Source organism: Balaenoptera borealis, assembly GCF_965194805.1.
Source record: "Balaenoptera borealis genome assembly, chromosome: 1".
NCBI classification, from domain to species: domain Eukaryota; kingdom Metazoa; phylum Chordata; class Mammalia; order Artiodactyla; family Balaenopteridae; genus Balaenoptera; species Balaenoptera borealis.
Window position 1 is genome coordinate 7,752,494 of NC_138860.1, and position 23,076 is coordinate 7,775,569.

Genomic DNA, 23,076 nt, shown 5'->3' on the forward strand with positions numbered 1-23,076 from the left:
TTTATCCTTTTGCTGTTCATTGTGGTTATTATCTCTTTCACAGAAATTTTTTGAATTTTTAAAATAATCTGTGTACTGTCTTATTTAAGTGATTTACTTTCCAATTGTGATCTTCTCTTTCCTATAGATCCTTACCTCTTTTCTATTTAGAGAAGACCTCTCAATATTTCCTTTAGGATAGTTTAGTATTGCTGTATTCTTTTAGTTTTTGCTTGTCTGAGAAATTCTTAATCATCTCTCCTATTTGAAATGATAATCTTGCTAGGTAGAGTATCCTAGGTTGCAAATTTTTCCCTTTCAGGACTTTCAATATATCCCACCACTTGCTTCTGGCCCACAACGTTTCTGTAGAGAAATCAGCTGATAGCATTATGGGGGTTCCCTTGTAATTAACTCTGTTTTTCTCCTGCTACCTTTAGAACTTTCTCTTAAACTTTTGCCATTTTAATTATAATATGTCTTGGTGTAAGTCTGTTTGGCTTTATCTTGTTCAGGACCCTCTGTGCTTCCTGTATCTGGGTATCTGTTTCTTTCATTAGGTTTGTGAAGTTTTCAAATACATTTTCAATCCCCTTTCTCTTTCTTCTCCTTCTGTGATCCCTATTATACATAGATTGGCACACTTTATACTATCCCATAGATCTCTGACATTGCCTTAATTTTTTTTTATTTGGGTTTCTGTCTGCTTTTCGAATTGGGTGATTTCCATTATTTTATCTTTCACATCACTTATTCATTCTTCTGCGTTATTCATTCTGCTATTCTTTGCCTTTAGTTCAGCTTTCATCTCTTCAAATAAATGCTCTAATTTTTCTTGGCTCCTCCTTATAGTTTCTAGTTCCTTTTTATAGCACTCTGCATTTCTATCAATAGTTCTTCTTAATTCCGTCAGTACTTTTTTTATCTCCTTTTTGAACTCAGTGTCTACTAGAATGAAGAAGTCTCTTTCTTTATTCTTTCAGGGGAATTCTCTTGGTCTGTTAATTGGTAGTGGTTCCTCTGCTTCTTCATTTTACTTATATTTCTCTTGCTCTATGAGTTTAGGAGAAAGAATTACCTACTGTGGTCTTGGAGACTTACTTTTATGTGGGAACATCCTGTGTAGCCTGCGTGGGTTTCATAGTTGTTGGTGTAAGGGCTGTTTTTAGTAAGGCTGCCTGCCACCTCTTTCCTCAGTGTATGCTGGCCATTATCCCTTTGATAGGAAGTGTGACTGATGTTGTGGTGACCAGAGCCTGCACTGGATATTGAGCAGGGCCTCCTCTTTGCTCTGTGGTTGTCACTGCCCTTTCCAGGGCAGGGTCTGCTCTCTTGTTGTTGGAGTAGAAGCCCCAGCTCCATTCCTGAGCTGTGTTTCTGATCTGTGGCGTGAGGTGTGAGGTAGGTGGGAGTGGAGTGTTCCGCCTGGAGAGAAGCCACTGAGTATTCCTCCAATGGTGCTGTTCGCCTGTGAGTGTGCTCTGTTGCGTCACCTTTCAACCATTGTGCAGGCTCACAAAGTCCACTGTTGCTGGCACTGCCCTCAGCCCCACCTCAACCGTGGGTATGCCAGCAATTGGCCTGGTGCCTCTTAGGCTTTGTTTTCACAAGGCCACCAGTGCAGATCCACTGAAGTCAGTTCCCAGAACTGCAGTAGTCATGCACCTGAACCCACTGTGGGAGCTCTGAGGCAGCTCAGACCCTGGCTCAGCCCCCATGTGTACATGCCCACAAAACCCACAGCTACTAAGGCCAGACTCATCCCAGCTGTGGGAGAACCAGTTGTCCATTTAGATGTTCTGCAGGTGCTGAATTTACAGCAGCAGAGGTGTAAATATGTGGTTTGCATAGCCACAGGGAGAGATTTCAGCTCTGCTTCCTAAGCTGCAAGGCCCCTGAGCCTCAGCTGTGATTTCAGCCCTAACTCTGCATGTTGGCAACCCACTGGCATCTGCTACCAGGGCCACCAAGGCAACAGCCAGAGTGAGCAAGCCTGCCGGGTGGGTAGGGGGCTGAAGCTCACCAGGCACGTGAGCCTGCCTGTGCGGGAGTCTCTCCTGGAACCCACAGAGGCAGGAGCCAGGGGTGGGGAAAGAGGCTGCAATGGCAGCCCCTCCCGTCACAGGCCACTTAACAATGATGCTTAGCTTCTATGGCGGCCTGGGTTTCTTCCATGAGCGCTCCTGGTTGCTACGCCCCACACTCCAGCCCCTTCAGGCTGTCTCCACACAGCCAACAGCAGTCCCCTACCTGGTCTGTCCTCTAAACCCCATGTTCCAGCACCAGCCCCTGCCCATACTTGCGGATATGCGTCTCAGGCTGAGTTACGCAAGGCAGTGGCATGGACCGTCTGTATAGGTTTCTCTCTGTACTGCCTGACACTAACTGTTGCACTCTCTGCTGAGCCTCTGAAGCTTCTTTTCTGTCCCAGATTATCTCCCCACCGGTGAGGGGACTTCCCTGGGTGCGGGAACCTCTCCTTTCCTTCAGCTCCCTCCCAGGGGTGCAGGACCTATTTTGCTTCCTCTTTTTTTTCCCTTTCATACTACCCAGTTATGTGGAGACCTTTCTTGTCCTTTCAGGCATTTGAGGGCTTCTGCTAGTGTTCAGTAGGTGTTCTGTGAGAATTTTTCCATTTGTAGATGTATTTTTGATGTATTTGTGGGAAGAGGTGAGTTCCACATCCTACTACTGTGCCATCTTGATTCTGATCTGTGTAGCATATTTTATGTAAAGGAAAAATCAACATGCAGTATTAGTTGATTCCAACTAAATTTTGTGTGGCATCAGATTTTTTTCCTACTTTGCACATAAGTAAATTGAAGTTCAGAAAGGGACTAGCTCCAGCTAACCCCAGTAGGATGCATGAAGTAAGAATTTGAGTATAGGTTATCTAAAAGATCTGTGTTCTTACAAATTTCACATTTTCTGAGGTAGGTTATCTTTGTAGACAGCTACAGCAGGTTTGTAAAAGACACAAGTGAGGAAAAGCATAAGTAATAAAAGGAAAATTGATAAAGGAGAAAATGACATTTAGATGCGGGAGTATTTGAAGACAATACTTAGTTTATAACTTTACCAAGGTCAAACTTGCATCAATGTCTTGTGCATTCTTTTCAAATTTGCTTTTAATCACCTGGTAGGATCAAAGGTTATTCAAAGAGATCATATGATTAACCAGCCTGGGCTTTGGGAGAAGGAAGTATTAGGAAAGCATTTTAATAGTGTGCTTGATAAAAGGAAGGTCATCAAAGTACATTTATGTTTGAACATTAAAAAGCACTTCTTTGAAGTGCTTCCTGATGAGATTCCACTTAGTTAAATATTCTTCCAAAATGCTTTCCTTTCATTATATCCAAATGGAGAGAGAGGGCGGGGACGGGTTGGTATGGAGTTCCTGAACAGCTAGAGAGCTTTATGCTTCTGTGAGATTCGGAATCTTGTATTTATTTTTAAAGTTCTGTTAAGTGGTATATATGTCAGTTCTTTCCATGACAACAATGATATTTTATCTAGCCCATGACCTTTATGGAATTGCATGCTCTTTTAAATTAAGCAAATGCATCAGAAATGCAAGAATTCACCAGTGCATAATTATATTTTAATTGATTTGAATGGATGATTTGAAATTATTGATTGGGTCATAAAACAACCACTCAGCTAACTGAGTTAAAACTTATCTTCTCAGGAATATTTCCTACTTAGAGGAGATGTGCTTCACACAATATTGATTAGTAGGCTTCCTTTTGAAAACAACCACTTTGATGCGATTTTAACATAGGTCTACATAAAATATATCTGTATTATATAGGAGAACCAGCTTTCAAATAGTTTCACTGATCTTTTCGGTTTTTTTTTTTAGTTTATATTTCTTTTATTTATAGGTTTATTCCTAGGTATTTTATTCTTTCTGATGTGGTAGTAAATGGGATTGTTTCCTTAATTTCTTTCTGATAGTTTGTTGTTAGTGTGTAGAAATGCAACAGATTTCTGTACATTAATTTTTTATCTTGCACCTTTACCAAATTCAGTGATGAGCTCTACTAGCTTTCTGGTAGTGTCTTTAGGTCTTCTCTGTATAGTATCCTGTCACCTGCAGACAGTGACAGTTTTACTTCTTCCTTTCCAATTTGAATTCCTTTTATTTCTTTTTCTTCTCTGCTTGCTGTGGCTAGGACACCCAAAGCTATGTTGAATAAAAGTGGTGAAAGTGAACATGCTTGTCTTGTTCCTGATCTAAGAGTAAGTGCTTTCAGCTTTTTACTATTGAGTATGATGTTAGATGTGGGTTTTTCATATATGGCCTTTATTATGTTGAGGTAGATTCCCTCTATGCCCACTTTCTGGAGAGTTTTTAAGATACATGGATGATGAACTTTTTCAAAATCTTTTTCTGCATCTATTGAGATGATCATTGTTTTTTATCCTTCAACTTGTTAATTTGGTGTATCACATTGATTGATTTGCAGATATTGAAAAATTCTTGCATCCCTGTGATAAATTCCACTTGACCATGGTGCATGGTCCTTTAAATGTATTGTTGGATTTGATTTGCTTGTATGTTGTTTAGGATTTTTGCTTCTATGTTCATCAGCAATATTGGCCTGTAATTTTCTTTATTTGTGTGATGTCTTTGGTTGTAGTATCTGGGTGATGGATGGCCTCATAGAATGAGTTTGGAAGTGTTCCTTGCTCTGCAATTTTTTGGAATAATTTCAAAAGGACACATGTTAACTCTTCTCTAAATGTTTGGTAAAATTCACCTGTTAAGTCATATGTTCCTGGATGTTTGCTGGGAGTTTTTAAATTACTGATTCAATTTCATTATTCATCATATTTTCTATTTTCCTTGTTCAGTCTTGAGAGATTGCACCTTTCTAAGAATTTGTCCATTTCATCTAGGTTGTCCATTTTATCGGCATATGTATTTTTTGCAGTAGTTTCTTATGATCCTTTATTTCTGTGGTGTCAGTTGTCATTTCTCCCTTTTCATTTGTAATTTTATTGATTTGGGCCCTCTGCCTTTTTTCTTGATGAGTGTGGCTAAAGGTTTATCAATTTTGTTTATTTTGTTTTTTTTTAGTTTCTATTTCTTTTATTTCTGCTCTGCTATTTATGATTTCTTTCCTTCTACTAACTTTGGGTTTTGTTTGGTCTTCTTTCTCTAGTTCCTTTAGGTGTATGGTTAGTTTATTTGAGATTTTTCTTGTTTCCTGAGGTAAGCTTGTATCACTATAAACTTCCCTCTTAGAACTGCTTTTGCTGTGTCCCATAGGTTTTGGACTGTCCTGTTTTTGTTTGCATTTGCCTCTAGGTATTTTTTGATTTCCTCTTTGATCTCTTCAGTGATCCATTGGTTGTTTAGTAGCATATTGTATAGCCTCCACATGTTTGTGTTTTTTGCAGTTTTTTTCCCCTCGTAGTTGGCTTCTAGTCTCATAGTACTGTGGTCATAAAAGTTGCTTGATATGATATCAGTTTCCTTAAATTTACCAAGGCTTGTTCTTTGGCCTAGCATGTGATCTATCCTGTAGAATATTCCATGTGTGCTTGAAAAGACTGTGTATTCTGCTGCTTTGGATGGAATGCTCTCTCTCTATATATCAATTAAGTCCATCTGGTCTAATGTGTCATTTAAGTCCTGTGTTTTCTTATTGATTTTCTGTCTAGATGAGCTGTCCATTGATGCAAGTGGGGTGCTAAATTCTCCTAGTATTATTGTGTTTCTGTCCATTTCTCCTGTTCTGTCCATTAATATTTGCCCTACATATTGAGGTGCTCCTATGTTGGGTGAATATATATTTACATTTGTTATATCTTCTTCTTGGAATGCTCCCTTGATCCTATCCTATGTAGTATCCTTCTTAGTCTCTTGTCTTTATTTTAAAATCTATTTTATCTGATACTAGTCTTGCTACTATGGCTTTCTTTTGACTTCCATTTGCATGGAATACCTTTTTTCATCCCCTCACTTTCAGTTTGTGTGTGTCTCTAGATCTGAAGTGAGTCTCTGGTAGGTAGCATATATATGGGTCTTGTTTTTGTATCCATTCCGCCACTCTATGTCTTTTGGTTGGAACATTTAGTTCATTTACATTTAAGGTAATTATCGATATGTGTGTTCTTATTTCCAGTTTGTTAATTGTTTTGTAGGTATTTTTTTCCCTTTCTTCTCCTTTTATCCTCTTCTCTTGGGATTTGATGACTACCTTTTGTGTTATATATGGATTGTTTTTCTTTTTTGTGTGTACATCTATTATAGATTTTTGGTTTGTGGTTACCATGAGGTTTTTAAAATATATATGGTTAAGTTGTTGTGCTCTTAATTTCAAATATATATTAAAAACTCTGCATTTGTGCTCTCCTCCCCTCATGATTACTGTTTCTGATATATTTTACATCTAATTGTTCTGTGTATCTCTTAACTGCTTATTGTTGATATATTTGATTTTACTACTTTTGTCTTTTAACCTCCCTTCTAATTTTGTGTGTGAATGATTTCCTACCTTTACTGTATGTTTGCCTCTACCAGTGAGCCTTTTCATTTCATAATTTTCTTGTTTCTAGTTGTGGCCTTTTCTTTTTTGCCTAGAGGATTTCCATTAACATTTGTTGTAAAGATGGTTTAGTGGTGCTGAACTTTTTTAGCTTTTGCTTGCTGTAAAGATTTTGATCTCTCCATCAAATCTGAGGGAGAGCCTCGCTGGGTAGATTAGTCTTGTTTGTAGGTTTTTTCCCTTTCATCACTTTGAATATTTGGTGCCACTCCCTTCTGGCCTGCAGAGTTTCTGCAGAAAAACATCAGCTGATAGCCTCATGGGAATTCCCTTGTATGTTATTTGTTGCTTTACCCTTGTTGCTTTTAATATATTCAATTTATCTTTAATTTTTATCATCTTAATTACAAGGTGTCTTGCTGTGTTCCTCTTTAGATTCATTCTATATGGGACTCTCCACACTTCCTGGAATTGGGTGACTGTTTCCTTCCCCAGGTTGGGAAGTTTTCAGCTATTATGTTTTCAAATATGTTCTCAGCCCCTTTCTCCTTCTCTTCTCCTTCTGGGACCCATATAATGCAAATATTAGTACACTTGATGTTTCAGAGATCCCTTACATTGTCCTCATTTCTTTTCATTCTTTTTTGTTTTTTGTGTTCAGTGGCAGTGATTTCCACTACTCTGTCTTCCAGCTCACTGATCCATTCTCTGTATCATTTAGTCTGCTATTGTTTCCTTTTAGTGTATTTTTCATTTCAGTTATTGTATTCTTCATCTCTTTGGTTGTTCTTTATATTTTCTCTTTGTTCTGTGCATCCATTCTTCTCCTGAGTTCTTTCACCATCTTTACAATCATTACTCTAAATTCTTTCTCAGGTAGATTACCTATCTATCTCCACTTCACTTAGTTCTTCCTGGGTTTTATCTTGTTTCCTCTTCTTGAACTTGTTCTTCTGCTGCCTCATTTTATCTAAGTTGCTATTGGTATTTTTATGTATGTAGTAGGTTAGTTATGTTTCACAATCTTGGAGAAGTGTCTTCCTATGTGTCTGTGCAGTGCATTCCTCTCATTACCCGAGCTATATGCTCTAGGGATTCCCCTTAAGAGGTCTTCATGGGTCCTTCTGTTGTGGTGGGATGACTATGTGGGCTTCTGGTAGGCTTGGTTTGCCCCTGGCCCGTTTGGTTGCCCAACCCTTCCTTGTGTGGATGCTGTTTGTTTGTTGGTTAGTGGGGTCTGGTCCTGAAGTGGCTGACTGCAGAATGCCAGGGGACACTGGCACTAGTGCTGCCTCACTGCTGGGAGGAGTCAGGGTCCTGAGACTCTGGTGCTGTTTCCTGCTCCATTGGTGGCTGAAGCCAAGTCCTGAGGCTAGTGCCAGACTATTGGCAGGCAGAGCCAGGTCCTAGAGTCTGCCTGCAGGGCCCAGTGATCCCTGAGCTGGTGTCAGATTGCTGTGGTGGGGAGCTGGTTCCTGACACATTTGGATATGGTGTCCCAAAGCTTGTGTTGGCCTGGTAGTTGTCAGGACTGAGGCTCAGCTGGTCCCAGAGTAGGGCCGGGCCTGCTGTATGTAGCCTGGGTCTATAGGCTATAGGACTGAGTTTCTTGCATCTGGTGTCTGCCCCCTGGTTGGTTAGACTGGTCTGGAGGCTGGTGCAGCCTTCCTGGAGGTCAGGGCTAGTACCTGCCCATTGGTGGGCAGAGCTTGGTCTTGGTCCTCTGGGGGGCAAGGCCATGCGTAGAGACATGTTTAGATGTGCCTGTGGGCTCAGGAAGTCTTTAGGATCCCACACAATGGCACCTGCCAATACTGGCTTTCATGTGGTAGAACAAGCTCCCAAATGTGGCTGCTGCCAGTGTCTATGTCCCCAGGGTGAACTGCAGTCACCCACCCACACCTCTCCAGGAGACTCTCCATGACCAGCAGGTAAGTCTGGCCCAGGCTCCTATCAAATTAATGCTTTTTCCCTTGGTCCTGGTACACATGATGTTTTGTGTGCACCCTTTAGGAGTGAAGACACTGTTTCCCATGATCCTTTGGGACTCTCAAAATTAAGCCCCACTAAGCTTCAAAGCCAAATGCTCTGGGGGCTCATCTTCCCAGTGCAGGACCCCTGGGCTAGGGCACCTGACATGGGTCTCAGAACTGTCACTCCTGGGGGAGAACCTCTGTAATATAATTATTCTCCAGTTTGTGGCCCACCCACCCGAGGGTATGGGACTTGACTATATTGTGAGTCTGCCCCTCTTACCTGTCTCATTGTGGTTCCTTCTTTATGTCTTTAGTTGTAGAAGATCTCTGTTAGGTTTCAGTCATGGTTGTTCTGCAGATGGTTGTGGTTTTGGCTTGCTTGTGAGAGGATGTGAGCTCAGGGTCTTTGTACTCTGCCCTCTTGGATGATCTCCAGTATTTTCTTGTCAAATTAGTAAGATGCAGGATTTACTCTTACTTAGTCCTGTATATCAAGTGGTAAAACCTTAATTATTTAACCGTATACAACAGTCTGACTGACTACCTCTGGATATGGAATGATGAAAAAGCTGTTTTGAGACTATTAACTTGATGGGGACACTTTGTAATTTTTCAAAGCTCCTCCTCAGTGTAGCTCTCTTCAATTTAGTTGCCCGCCCTGAAATCTCTAACTAACTGCCTTGCTCTTTTCTTTCTCCCCAAATCCACTTCTCCACTCAGTGAAGCACTATGCTCCACCAGAGTTCTCTCTACCTCTGCTGTGGCCTAAAAACTCTTTCCAGGCAGTACTGGGGCAAACAGAGGTTTCAACTTGTTTGTTTGTTTCCCCACCTGCAGGTATCATTATCCTGCATTGTCTTATGTCCAGTGTCTTAAAATCATTGTTATGTTTTGTGTGGCCTTTTAGTTGCTTCATGCTAGAGGGTAAACCTAGTATCTATCTCTTTCTACATCTTGGCTAAAAGTAGAACTCCATTTGTCAGCACTTAACAAGAAAATAAAAATTTCTGAAAATAAAAAGCTAAAATATATCTTGGGTAGATATACATATAAAGAAAATAGGCACAATAAATTCATACCATACCTTAAGAAAGAAATAATAATTGATGATTAAGAGAGAGATACTGTGTAATCATAAAATGAAAAAAAGACATCAGGAGGATATAATAATTAACTTTTTGGTAGATGGATATAATTACATACTCTCAAATATGTAGAGAAAAAACAAAATTTTATATATCCACAGTCACTATAAGAAAACTATTCAGTAAATCACTGTTTTGGTAGTTGACAGATCATGACTAGCAAAGCCTTAGAAAGGGCTGAAATTAACAGGCTTTATATAACAGATATTGAAAATCCAATACACACACAAAAATAAAAACGTTTCAAGTACATATGGAACTAAAATCTGACTGTAGAAGTCTTACTTTAATTAACATTTTTGCTGTTGTTTTTTGTAAGAGCAACAAGATTGCCTTTGGGCTCAGTGGAATGCCCTCTTTCATCACCTTAAGAGAAATTTCAGTTTAATACAAGATATTATGAGCATATGTACCTTGGTCTGAGTTTCTGGTGCAGAAATATCCATGTAGTAGGCAAGTTGCATCAGCTCATTTAACGTTGGTGTCAGAGCCATTGGCAATGTTCCAGGTGTATGTGGGTCTCTTGCACCTATGAAAGTTCCTCAAAACAGAGCCAGTGTCACTCTAATTCACAACCGAAAGGCTCAGTGTCCTTGGTACCATCTTGGCTTATGATAGGGATTGGACAACAATGAAATATTAAGTAAATGGTACTTTGAAATTGAGTATTCTAACTAATATCATACACAAATATGAATTCCAGAAGACAAACTTTCCATAAATTATTCCTCATTAATTATTTTCTGATATTCATACTGAAAATATATATCTCAAATAATATCAAAATACATGAAAGTGTTATTTGATTATATAAAATATATGAAAATATTTTATAGATTTACTATAATAAAGGATTTCTAATAGAAGACAATAAATTATCCAAGCCATTCAGAACATATTTTAAACTTCATGTGACATAATATTCCTCAAGATTTAGCAATTCTCTCATAAGGAAATATTCTAGAAAGGTATGTGCATATGTCTCAAGAATATAAAAATATTTTTCAAATAGGATTATTCAGTATAGCCATATTTGAAATATCTTAAATGTACATTAAATTGGAAATGAATACTAAATATTTACATATATGTATAATTTAAGACTACATATATATCTGAATATATATACACATATATGTACTTATCTAAATATCAGATGACATAAATTGTATATAAAATAAACACTAGAAATATATGTATTTATATACATGTCTATATAGAAATATATTAAAGTAATTCAAATCTATATAGAGATACTATATGCATCAAGACTGGTAAAATGCAAAAGACCTTTGTTGAATATAAAATGATATTTACAGAAGTAGATATTTATTTCATGTTTTATCACAAGAAAAACATTTTTCAATCTCTCTACTGTTTAAGAATTTCTAAATTCATTATAAGTTTTACCTCTGGAGAAAGAAGAAGGTGAATAGGTTGTGGAGAAATACATAAAAATCTTTTTTATATGTAAGTTATTTTTGCTTAAAAATGATAAAATAATATTTGGAGCAAACCTGACAAAATGATAAGATTTGACAAAGTTGCACTTTGAGTTATTTTGTCTAGTCTGTGTATACAAGTAATAAATATTTCAAGTAAAATTAATTCAAAAGAAACATTAAAAACTTTATCCCTCAGACTAAACGAATTTCACTATTGAATTATAGACAGGAATGATAGGAAGGCTATTAATATGAGTCTTAGCCTCATAAAATTTCTTAGCTTAAATAATCTACGAAGTTTTCAGAGACAGTGAGGACATATGACTCACAACTGAATAAAAGAATCCAACTAAAAAGTTCAAGCAAAACATAAATATCACAGTAGAAACTAAGTAGAATAATGAATTTCACAACATATTTAAAGTATATTTTTCTAAGCTTTGCTGATGGAAAGAGAGAACTAGAGTACAATGAGTTGACAGTATATAATGAAGTGAATATGGTATATTTATATAAATATAGTACACATATAAATATCAATGGATAGTTGTAAAATACCTGAAATTTTATAATAAATCTTTAAAAACAAATAAATATTCTTAAAATACAAGTGGGAAAAAACTAGCAATAATTTGAAATCTTAAGTGTGAAATAATCCCACGAAAGTCTAAGCATTTAGATGGGGCCTTGTTAAAAAAAAATCTAAATATCACACTAAATGGAATAGAAGTGGTTTAATTAATGGGTTTTTTCAATGACTATGTTATTGTAAAAAGAACATTAAACCTAAGAACACACATTATTTTTATGTGTACTTTTAAAATTTTACCCCAAAAGATCATATACTTGGTTATAAAATAAGTCACAACAAATTTCAAATTTTGAAACTAGGATATTTTACAGATCACAGTGAAATCATATCAATATCACCAATAAATGAATAGAACATGGAATTTTAAAATCATCAGTGATAACATCAAACTATAGCAAATATTAGGAATGAATGTGTAAAATATCTGTACTTAAATATAAAAATATTGAGAAAAATAAATAAAACCTTAACAAATTAAGATTATACCATAGTCACTGAAGGAAGAATTAGTACTGTAATATAAAAAATTTTCCCCAATTATTCTATAGATTCAACACAATCCCGACCACAACCCCAAGTCTTATTTTTTGTGACTACTGATAAGCTGATTCTAAAACATATATTGAAATACAACTGACCAACTTAGCAAAGTCAATTTTTGAAGAAAAAAAGTGGTAACTTGGACCACCAGGTATCAAGATTTATTACAAGGCGATGGTAATTTAGATCATTTTTGATATAAGAACATACAGATGAATGGAAGGCACCTGAATGTGCAGAAATGAATCACACACATACAGTGACCTAAATTATGGCAAAGGTCACACTGCAGTGTCATGTGGAAATGACAGTCCTTTTAATAAGCAATGGGTCAATTGGATATTCACATGTATAATAAGGAGTCTGACTCCATTACTTTGTTTGCCTGATGATTGATAGATTTTAAAGCTGCAATTGTGCAATGAAATTCTTATGCTAACCACCCAGAGTTAGTAGATTCCACAAGTTTAAAGGCACAGTTTCCAAAAGACCATCCTCACTACTGATGACAGCCACAAGTTTGGGGATCTCCAGGCCACAGGCACTTCTCACCAACTGAATACAAATTCAGAGGTTGCATATACCTTCAGGTTTGATAATTCACTAGAATGGCAGAACTCAGAAAATTATAGTTTTATATTGAAGGATACAAATGATGAGCCAAATGAATGGACACATCAGGCAAGTGTAGGAGGGTCTAGAAAGCAGAGCTTCTGTGTTCTCTTTTCATGTAATCAGAATGTATCATCTTCCTGGCACAGCAGTGTGATCTTCAACAAGTCAGCTCATCCCTCAACAAAATATTAACAAATCAAATAGAACAATATAGTAAAAAGATCATACACCATTATCAAGTGGGATTGATTCCAGGGATGCAAGAATGGCTCAACATCTGCAAATTAATCAACATGCTAAATCACATTAACAGAGGATAAAAATCACATGATCATCTCAAAGATGCAGAAAAATCTTTTGACAAAATTCAGCATCCATCCATAAAAATTCTCAACAAACTGGGTATAGAGACAACATACCTTGGCAAAATAAAGGCTGTATATGACAAGCCCACAACTAGCACCATAATTAATGGTGAAAGGTTGAAAGCCTTTTATCTAAGAAAAAGTACTAACCAAGGGTGCCACTCTGACCACTTTTAGTCAACATAGAATTGGAAGTTTTGGTATGGAACCACAAAGGATTTCAAATACCCAAAGTAATCTTCAGCAAGAACAACAAAGCTGGAAGCATCATGCTTCCTGATTTCAAACAATTTATAAATCTATAGTCATCAAAACAATATGGCACTGGCATAAAGACAGACACATAGATCAACAGAACAGAATAAAGAGCCCAGAAATAAACGCACCTATATATGGTCAATATAATTCACAACAAAGGAGCCAAAAATATACAATGGGGAAAGAATAAATTCATCAATAAATGGTGTTGGGAAATTAGGCCACAACATGCAAAATAATGAAATTGGGCCCAATCTTACTGCATACACAAAAATCAACAGAAAATAAAGATTTGAACATAAAACCTGCAAACGTAAAACTAGAAGAAAATATAGAGGGTAAGCTCCTTGACCAGTCTTAGCAATAATTTCTTTTCTTTTTTATTTCACATCAAAAGCAAAGGTAACAAAAGCAAAAATAAACAAGTAGAGCTACATCAAACTAAAAAGCTTCTGCATAGCAAAGGAAACTATCAAAAAAATGGAAAGGCAACCTATGGAATGGGATAAAATATCCCATATCTGATAGGGTGTTAACATCCAAAATTTACAAAGAATTCATACACCTCATTAGCAAAAAATAGCAAACAATCCAATTACCAACGGACAGAGCAATCAAATAGACACTTTTTCAAAGAGGACATATGGATGGTCAACTGGTACATGAAACAGTGCTTGACATCACTAATAATCAGGGAAAAGCAAATAAAAACCACAGTGGACATTGCCTTATACCTGTTAGAATGAGTATCATCAATAACATGAGATAACAAATGTGTTGAGGATGTGGAGAATAGGGGACCCGTTTGAACTCTTGGTGGGAGTGTAAATTGGTGCAGCAACAGTGTGGAGGTGCTTCAAAAAATTAAAAATAGAACTACCATATGATCCATGAATTCAATTTTTGGGTTCATATCTGAAAGAAAGAAATCATTATCTCAAAGATATATCTCCACCCCCTCCATGTTTATTGTAGCATTACTTACAGTATACCCAAGATATGGAAACAACTTAAGTGTCCCTGGATAGATATATACATATGTATATGTGTGTGTGTGTATATATATATATATATATATATGAATATTTTGCAGCCTTAAAAAAGGAGGAAATCCTATGTCCATCAACAGAAGACTGGATAAAGAAGATGTGGTACATATATAAAATGGAATATTACTCAGCCATAAAAAAGAATGAAATAATGCCATTTGCAGCAACATGGATGGACCTAGAGATTCATACTGAGTGAAGTAAGTCAGACAGAGAAAGACAAATATCATATGATCTTACTTATATGTGGAATCTAAAAAAAAAATGGTACCAAAGAACTTATTTACAAAACAGAGAGTCACAGATGTAGATAACAAACTCATGGTTACCAGGGGGGAGGGGTAAATTGGGAGACTAGGATCGACATATACACACTACTATATATAAAAGAGATAATTAATAAGGACCTACTGTATATCACAGAGAACATTTCTCAATACTTTATAATGACCTATATTGGAAAAGGATCTAAAAAAGAGTGGATATATGTATATGTATAACTGATTCACTTTGCTGTACAGCAGAAACTAATACAACATTGTAATTCAACTATACTACAATAAAATTAAAACAACAACAACAAGGAAATCCTGCCATTTGCTACAATACAAATGGACTTTGAGGGCATTATGCTAAGTGAAATAAGTCAAAGAAAAACAAATATTATGTGATCTCACTTATATGTGGAATCTAAAGAACCAAATAAGCAACAACAAATGAATGAACTCACAGAAACAGAGAACAGATTGGTGAGTGCAGAAGAAGGGGTTGGAGGTGGGGAAAATGGAAGAAGATATTAAAAAGGTACAAACTTACACTAATAAGACAATTCTAGCAATGTAATGTACAGTATGATGACTATAGTTAATAATTTTGTACACTGGAAAGTTCTAAGAGAGTAAATCTTAAAAGTTCACACCATGCAAAAAAATGTGTAACTATCTATGAGGTGATGCATGTTAACCAAACTTACTGGGGTAATCATTTTGCAATATATACATATAAAAAATCAGTATGTTGTACACCATAAACTAATAAAATGCTATATGTCAATTATATTTCAATAAAACTGGAATAAAATTAACAATTGAAAAATAGAGCAAAAATTAATTCATAAAATAAAGTCAAAATTAATTATTTTAATAGAAAATTCAAATATCCAGGTGCTTCAATAGCAAGATAAAATTATTAAACCAAAGAGAATTAAGCAATTTAAAATATTTTTAAGAAATAAGAAATATGCCAATTATATTAAAATGAGAAATATTAAGTTAATGAGGTAAATTTTGTGAATATACTATATAGATATTACTAAGAATTAGAATGCTTAAGAACATGGGTAATTTTGGGGAAAATATTTAACTTAATGAAGATGTAAAAATGCAAGTATATTAAAGAAAGAGATTTTAATCATGTGATAAACCTCGTATTTGTCATTTGCCTAAATTAATTTGGTTCTAATTAGTCAACTTTAAATATATTAGAGTACTATCCTATGCAAGATAAATTTCAAAAAATACTGAGAGCAATAGTATCTTTCCACGCTACAATTTTTAACACCTTGGTATGTTTGCAGATTCAGTGAAAATATTAAATCCCAAAAAAGTGTGCCATTTGATTTTACCTGTTTATATCCATGAAGTTGTTTTTCCATATAAAATAGTCAAAACATTAAAAAGAATGATGGAAAGATAAACCATGTTCTTGGATTGGAAGAATCAATACTGTAAAAATGACTATACTACCAAGGCAATCTACAGATCCAATGCAATCCCTATCAAATTACCAATGCCTTTTTTCACAGAACTAGTACAAAAAATTTGAAAATTTGTATGGAGACACAAAAGACACCAATTAGCTAAAGCAATCTTGAGAAAGAAAAGCAGAGCTGGAGGAATCATGCTCCCTGACTTCAGACTATACTACAAAGCTACGGTCATAAAAACAGTATGGTACTGGCACAAAAACAGAAATATAGATCAATGAAACAGTATAAAAAGCCCAGAAATAAACCCACACACATATGGTCAATTAATCTATGACAAAGAAGGCAAGATTATACAATGGAGAAAAAGATAGTCTCTTCAATAAATGGTGCTGGGAAAACTGGACAACTACATGTAAAAGAATAAAAGTAGAACATTCTTTAACACAATACACAAAAATAAACTCAAAATGGATTAAAGACCTAAATGTAAGACGGGATAGTATAAAACTCTTAGAGGAAAACATAGGCAGAACACTTTCTGACATAAATTGCAGCGAGATCTTTTTTGATCCACCTCCTATTTTGTTTTATAAAAACAAAAATAAACAAATGGGACCTAGTTAAACTCAAAAGCTTTTGCACAGCAAAGGAAACCATAAACAAAACGAAAAGACAACACACAGAATGGGAGAAAAATTGCAACTGATGTAATCGACACGGGATTAATCTCCAGAATTTACAAACAGCTCATGTGGAGGACAGTGTGGAATTTCCTTAAAAAACTAAAAATAGAGCTAACATATGATCCAGCAACCCCACTCCTGAGCATATATCTGGAGAAAACCATGGTTTGAAAGCATACATGCACCCCAATGTTCATTGCAGCACTCTTTACAATAGCCAAGATATGGAAGCAACCTAAATGTCCAGTAACAGATGAATGGATAAAGAAGATGTGGTACATATATACAATGGAATATTATTCAGCCATTAAAAAATGAAATTATGTCATTTGCAGCCACATGGATGGACCTGGAGATTATCATACTATCTGAAGTAAGTTGGACCTGGAGATTATCATACTAACTGAAGCAAGAAAGAAAGACAAATATCATATGATATTGCTTATATGTGGAATTTTAAAAAATAAATGATACAAATATACTTATTTACAAAACAGAAACAGACTCACAGACGCAAAAAACAAACTTATGGTTACCAAAGGGGAAAGGTGGGAGGGAAGGGATAAATTAGGAGTTTGGGATTGACATATACACACTGCTATATTTAAAATAGATAACGAACAAAGACCTACTGTATAGCACAGGGAACTCTACTCAGTGCTCTGTAATGACCTAAATGGGAAAAGAATTTGAAAAAGAATATATATGTGTATATGTATCAGTAACATCTTACAGAAAAACCCAAATGAAATTTTGGCCAACCCAATATAACTGAATCAACTTTTCTGTACACCTCAAACTAAAACAACATTGTAAATGAACTATACTACAATATAAACCAAAAATTATAAAAGGAAATGAACACAAATTAAAGTGGAACATTATTTTTTTTAATTTCCATTTCAATTTGACTCTTTCCTAACTAGCAGTATTTTTGACTCCAGGTATCATCAACATTATTTTATATGACATGGCATATAAACTATTTCCTAAGGCAGTTTTGCATAGTGTTTGAAATATAAAGTACTAAACTTTAATATATTATCATTTAAAAATGCAAGTTGATTTTTTATTAGATGCAAAGAGTACCCTTTCTGCAATATTTGCTTGAACTAAAAATATAAAAATTTATGGTGTAAGATACATTTATTGTTAAAATAGTTGTTCATTTACATATACCTATTTTGTTTACAGAAACTTATTTTGTAATTTAACTTTTGAGTTTTTTAGTGATGGAGAAACAAAGGTGAATCAATTAAAGGATGAACTTATAAAATGGTCAGATGGAAGTGCGTGCATATTTAAGTAAATGTATTCAATCAGAAAGCCACCTCTTCATGATAGTAATTATACCTAAGTGAGGATAAAAATCTGTAAAATACAGGTGAATTCTGATCAACCCCTAAAATTTTATAGCATAATATGTTTAATTGCTTTTTTTGTTTGAAGTTTCTTCCTTATGTCTCTGTGGAATTAGGCATCTGTCCACTGATCTCAGAGATTTAGAATTATTTGACTCAGAAGAGATCCTTCTTCCTTTTCACAGAGTGAGGGTACTTATTTCCACTTATGTAGTAGTGTCCCACACCTACAGTGATCATCCCTGTGGATAAAGGATTATTTTATCAATGGATTGCACTTGTGCTCTGCCCTTGAGTTTCCAGCTGGCTGCTGCAATCATGGTTTACATGTTCTAGTTATCTTGTCACTTGAGGTGTTTATTTTATATTTACTAATTTTTATTTTTATTTTTTGTATGGATGTGCTGCTGTTGGGACCACTTTTTGGAGAGAAAAGCAGATGAGCAGAGATAAAGAATCTAAAACCATGTAAAGTCTTAAATAAAACTGTTAATCTTACAGAACTTCTGTCCAGTGTTGTACAGACATTGTACTATTTTGGAACAGTATACTTATCTGTTTGTCTTATCCAGGTAAACTCTGAGTACTTTTAGGTAAGGAATTTTATGTATTTTTTTTTCCAGAGCATGCAGAATGGTTCCCAAAACAGTAGGTACTTAACAAATATTTCTATGTGCAAAAGTATTGATACAATTTCCTACAGAATGTGGGAATATACTATATCTCTTACTTGGCATTTTTAAGTTATGATTTATTGCTAATTGTATGACTGGATTTTTTCATGACAATAGAACAGAGTATTACTTTTGTCACACTCTGACAAGTATGGAACAAATTTCAACCAACTTTCCATAACTGTATATATAAGTATTGTCACTTTCCCTTCCATGTTCTTTCTCAAAAAAGGCAAATTATTTAATGACAAAAATAACAAGGTAGGATATAAGAAAAAATAATAACTCATCTTGGCTTCCTTATTTGTATTAAATGTGTTTTTGAAAAACTAAAATCACATTGAAATATTCTGTCAAATTCTGATTATCTCCTATCATTTCATTTCTCCTACTTTAGCTTAACAAATCCCTCGGATCCTGATTTATTATGTTCTGTGAAGAAAACATTTCTACCTCTTCCATGTTAGAATGGGTCCAGAGATTGACCGGTGTCATTGATTAAACATTGCTCACTACTGCTGCTGAATTAGTATTAAAATTGACAGTGTCCTCATCAGCCTTCAAGAAATTAAGTTTTTTTTTTTTAAATACACAAATTCTATCACTGCCACCCTAGACATTTGATCATGAAGCCATGGAGGAAACACTGGATTGACTGGGAAAGAGGCTCAGTGACTTCATGGAGTAGATTATCTTTTTACCAGATAAAGAATTGTCAAGGCAGGAGGGTTTTCATGAGCAATACCCTGAGAGAAAAGCATCTTCACATTCAATGTCTGTTCTGAAAGCTCAATCAAAATATTTTCCCCAAATATCTTTTTTTTTCAAAAATCCTCCAATATTATTTGTTTAAATCCTTGACCATCCAGTAGCTCAAACAATACCATTAACCACTGCCTATACTTTGGAATGGATCTCTGCTTTTTAGAAGATGGCATCTGTCCTACCAGGGAAAGTGGACAACAATAAGTGCTGATAGAAGCATTTCCACAAGCCATCTCTACCCCTACTGTCCTTCTTATCCAACCCTGAATTCGTTTGTAATACTAAAATCATTCATTTCCTCTGTGTGGAAGCATCTTATGCAAAACCTTATGTAAACTAGATAATCTAAAAGGGGGAATTTTTTTCTAGTTATAGAGGAATTGAGATTTGCTCAGAATCCTAAGAAGCCACTAGTGTAATTCAGGAAATGATAGGCTCTATCATGTATTTCAATCAAAAGCATCCACTCACAGCCACCCTACTCCTTGGCTATAAATTCCCACTTTTCCTTCTAGTATTTGGAGTTGAGCTCCACTTCTCTCCTATGCTGCAAACCCCCATTGTGTTAAACCTCCTGAATAAAGTCTGCCTTATCATTCTTCAACAACCATCAGGAATGTTTTGTTTTTATTATTTAATAAGACATTTCATTCTTCTCTGATGGCACCAGTCAAGATCTGGGTTTCCTATATCCCAATCAGATTTCTAAGTCTGAAACAAACAAATGAACAAAGACTTGGAAAGTTATATATTAAACCTGTATTTTAATTCTCCAACCTACAAAATTAGAAACTGCTCATTAATTTCAGTTGTGTCAGCCCTTAGGCTTTTGATATAAGAGCTTTTTAAAGTAAATTATAGAAACCATCTGTGGCTTTTTTTTCTCCCATGCCTTAAGATAAAAATTTTAAAACATAAGCCTATTAGCTTTCCATGGTAAGTAGAAGCAGGCAGTTAAATAGCAGGTAAATAGAGCCCTACAGTTCTCACATTTTTTTATGATGCCTGCCTCATGCTAGTCTACTGTTTTCAGTCAATCAGTCTGTCAAAGCTTTGCTTCAATAGACACGTTATTCCAGATGACCACAGTTGACTGTATAAGTATCCCACTGATTGAGCACTGAGTGCCATCATTTACCAAGTTTCTTTACTGAAACTGGATCTTCATTTCCAACAAAACTAACAGGTTGGAAACCAATACAGATCCCTATTCCTTAAATGTTTATTGTCTCAATTACTGTATTGATCAATATTCTTAGTCACTGATAACATGTATCACTCTTGAGAGAATACATACAAGGGGATTTTTATGAAGGAAATGTGTGTGTATGTATGTGAGGGTATACATATAAACATATACATAATATACATGTATAATGTTCCAGGATCATTGAGAGGATTAAAATATCACTAGCCTAAGTCTCCAGGAATAACACCTCACAAACAAACAAACAAATGAACAACAACAACAAAAGTCTGCTTTCCAGTAAGCTACTTCCACTGCTGCAATCTGGAATCCTGAATCAGGAAGCTTCCCTTAAAACTTTAGATATCAGAACTATGCTGATTTTTTCCAAAATCAAATCAATACAAGCAAAATTGTTGTTTTCTTGAATGCTCTTCTCTCTGAATACTTCAGTTGCAAATCAAAGCCCGTACAAATTCATCCAACTAACAGATCTTAAAATACTAACTGAAACCCAAATATCAAAGGATGCAAGCCTCTGCATGTTAGAAATAGTTTAGGGGGAAACTGAACAAATTAATATATAGTATCAGTCATACTTATGTACTTGTGATCTTTAGATGTATGCAATAGATTTCCAAGATAGAAATTACTGATTACTTAGCACTCACCCCAAACACTGTAACGATTTATATTTCCACTAGCAGTATGTTAATATTCCCTTTCCCCATATTTTGTGTGATATAGGTCATTTTATAATGTTCAAAATCCTGGTGGCTATAAATTGATGCTAAAGTAGTCACTTACTTTGTTACATATTTCTATTATAGATACTTCCAGCAAAATTTTTGTGTTACTTATGAAAGTTTAAAAAATCCATTTGTCAAAGCTCTTTGATTAGTATAGATATTAAAAATATATCAGTATATGTGTGTAGACCTTTAAAAATCTATAATTTATCTACAAAATTATTTCTTGCCTCATTCATATTTGAAACTGAGTTGGTAAGTTTTTTCTTTATATATTTGTTTTATTTTCTCTTAGTTAAAAATTATTTTCTCCTACTTTTAGACTTGGCAGACTGAGTGGAAATGAGAAGACATCCCTCCTTTTTCTTTTGTAAGACAAAAAGTTTTTGGTTAAAATATAACAAACAATAAATACATAAGTGGAATTAATATCAAGATAGAAGTCTTATTTCTGTTTCTGGAGCACAAAGGACTATTAATATAAATAGAACATAGAAAGACCATGCCTGACAGCCCATAAAAAACAAGAAAGCTTGTCATCAGTCAGAAAATTGTAATTGTAAGTTCTAGAAGCCAACAATTACAAAAAAAACAAAAAACAAAAAAACAAAAAAAACCAACAAATAGAAAATCCTAAAGATGACACCAGAAAACTACTAGAGCTCATCAATGAATTCAGTAAAGTTGCAGGATGCAAAACTAATATACAGAAATCTGTTGCATTTCTATACAGTAACAATGAAACATTAGAACGAGAAATTAAGGATACAATCCCATTTACCATAATTAAAAAAGAATAAAATACCTAGGAATAAACCTACCTAAGGAGGTAAAAGACGTGTACTCAGAAAACTATTAAGACACTGATGAATCAAATTGAAAATGACACAAACAGATGGAAAGATACACTGTGTTCTTGGATAGGAAGAATTAATTATTGTTAAAATGATCAAACTACCCAAGGCAATCTACAGTTTCAGTGCAATCTCTATCAAAATACCAATGGCTTATTCACAGAACTAGAACAACTAATTTTAAACTTTGTATGGAAATACAAAAGACCCCAAATAGACAGAACAATCTTGAGGAAAAATAATAGAGCTAAAGGATCATGCTCCTTGACTTCAGACATACCAGAAAGCCAGGGTAATCAAAACAGTATGGTATTGGCACATAAACAGAAACAGATCAGTGGAACAGGATAGAGAGTACAGAAATAAACCCACACAGTTATGATCAATTAATCTATGACAAAGGTGGCAAGAATATACAATGGAGAAAAGACAGTCTTTTCAATAAGTGGTGCTGGGAAAACTTGTAGCTACATGTAAAAGAATGAAGTTAGCCCACATCTGATATAATACTTAATGAAAAACTGAAAGCATTCCTGCTAAAATCTGGAACAACACATAATACCCACTCTCACCATTTCTATTTAACATAATATTGGAAGTCCTAGCCACAGCAATCAGACAAGAAAAAGAAGTAA

At 35.1% G+C, this 23,076-nt stretch overlaps 1 long non-coding RNA gene across 1 annotated transcript in view; it reads right to left on the reverse strand.

Moving 5' to 3' along the window:
- Positions 1 to 12,959, reverse strand: part of LOC309630626 — a 30,129-nt gene extending 17,170 nt beyond the window's left edge. Inside the window, exon 1 of the long non-coding RNA XR_014245847.1 lies at positions 8,733 to 12,959. This is a non-coding gene — a long non-coding RNA (uncharacterized lncRNA). The remainder of the gene's footprint in view (positions 1 to 8,732) is intronic.
- Between the last annotated feature and the right edge of the window lie 10,117 nt (positions 12,960 to 23,076).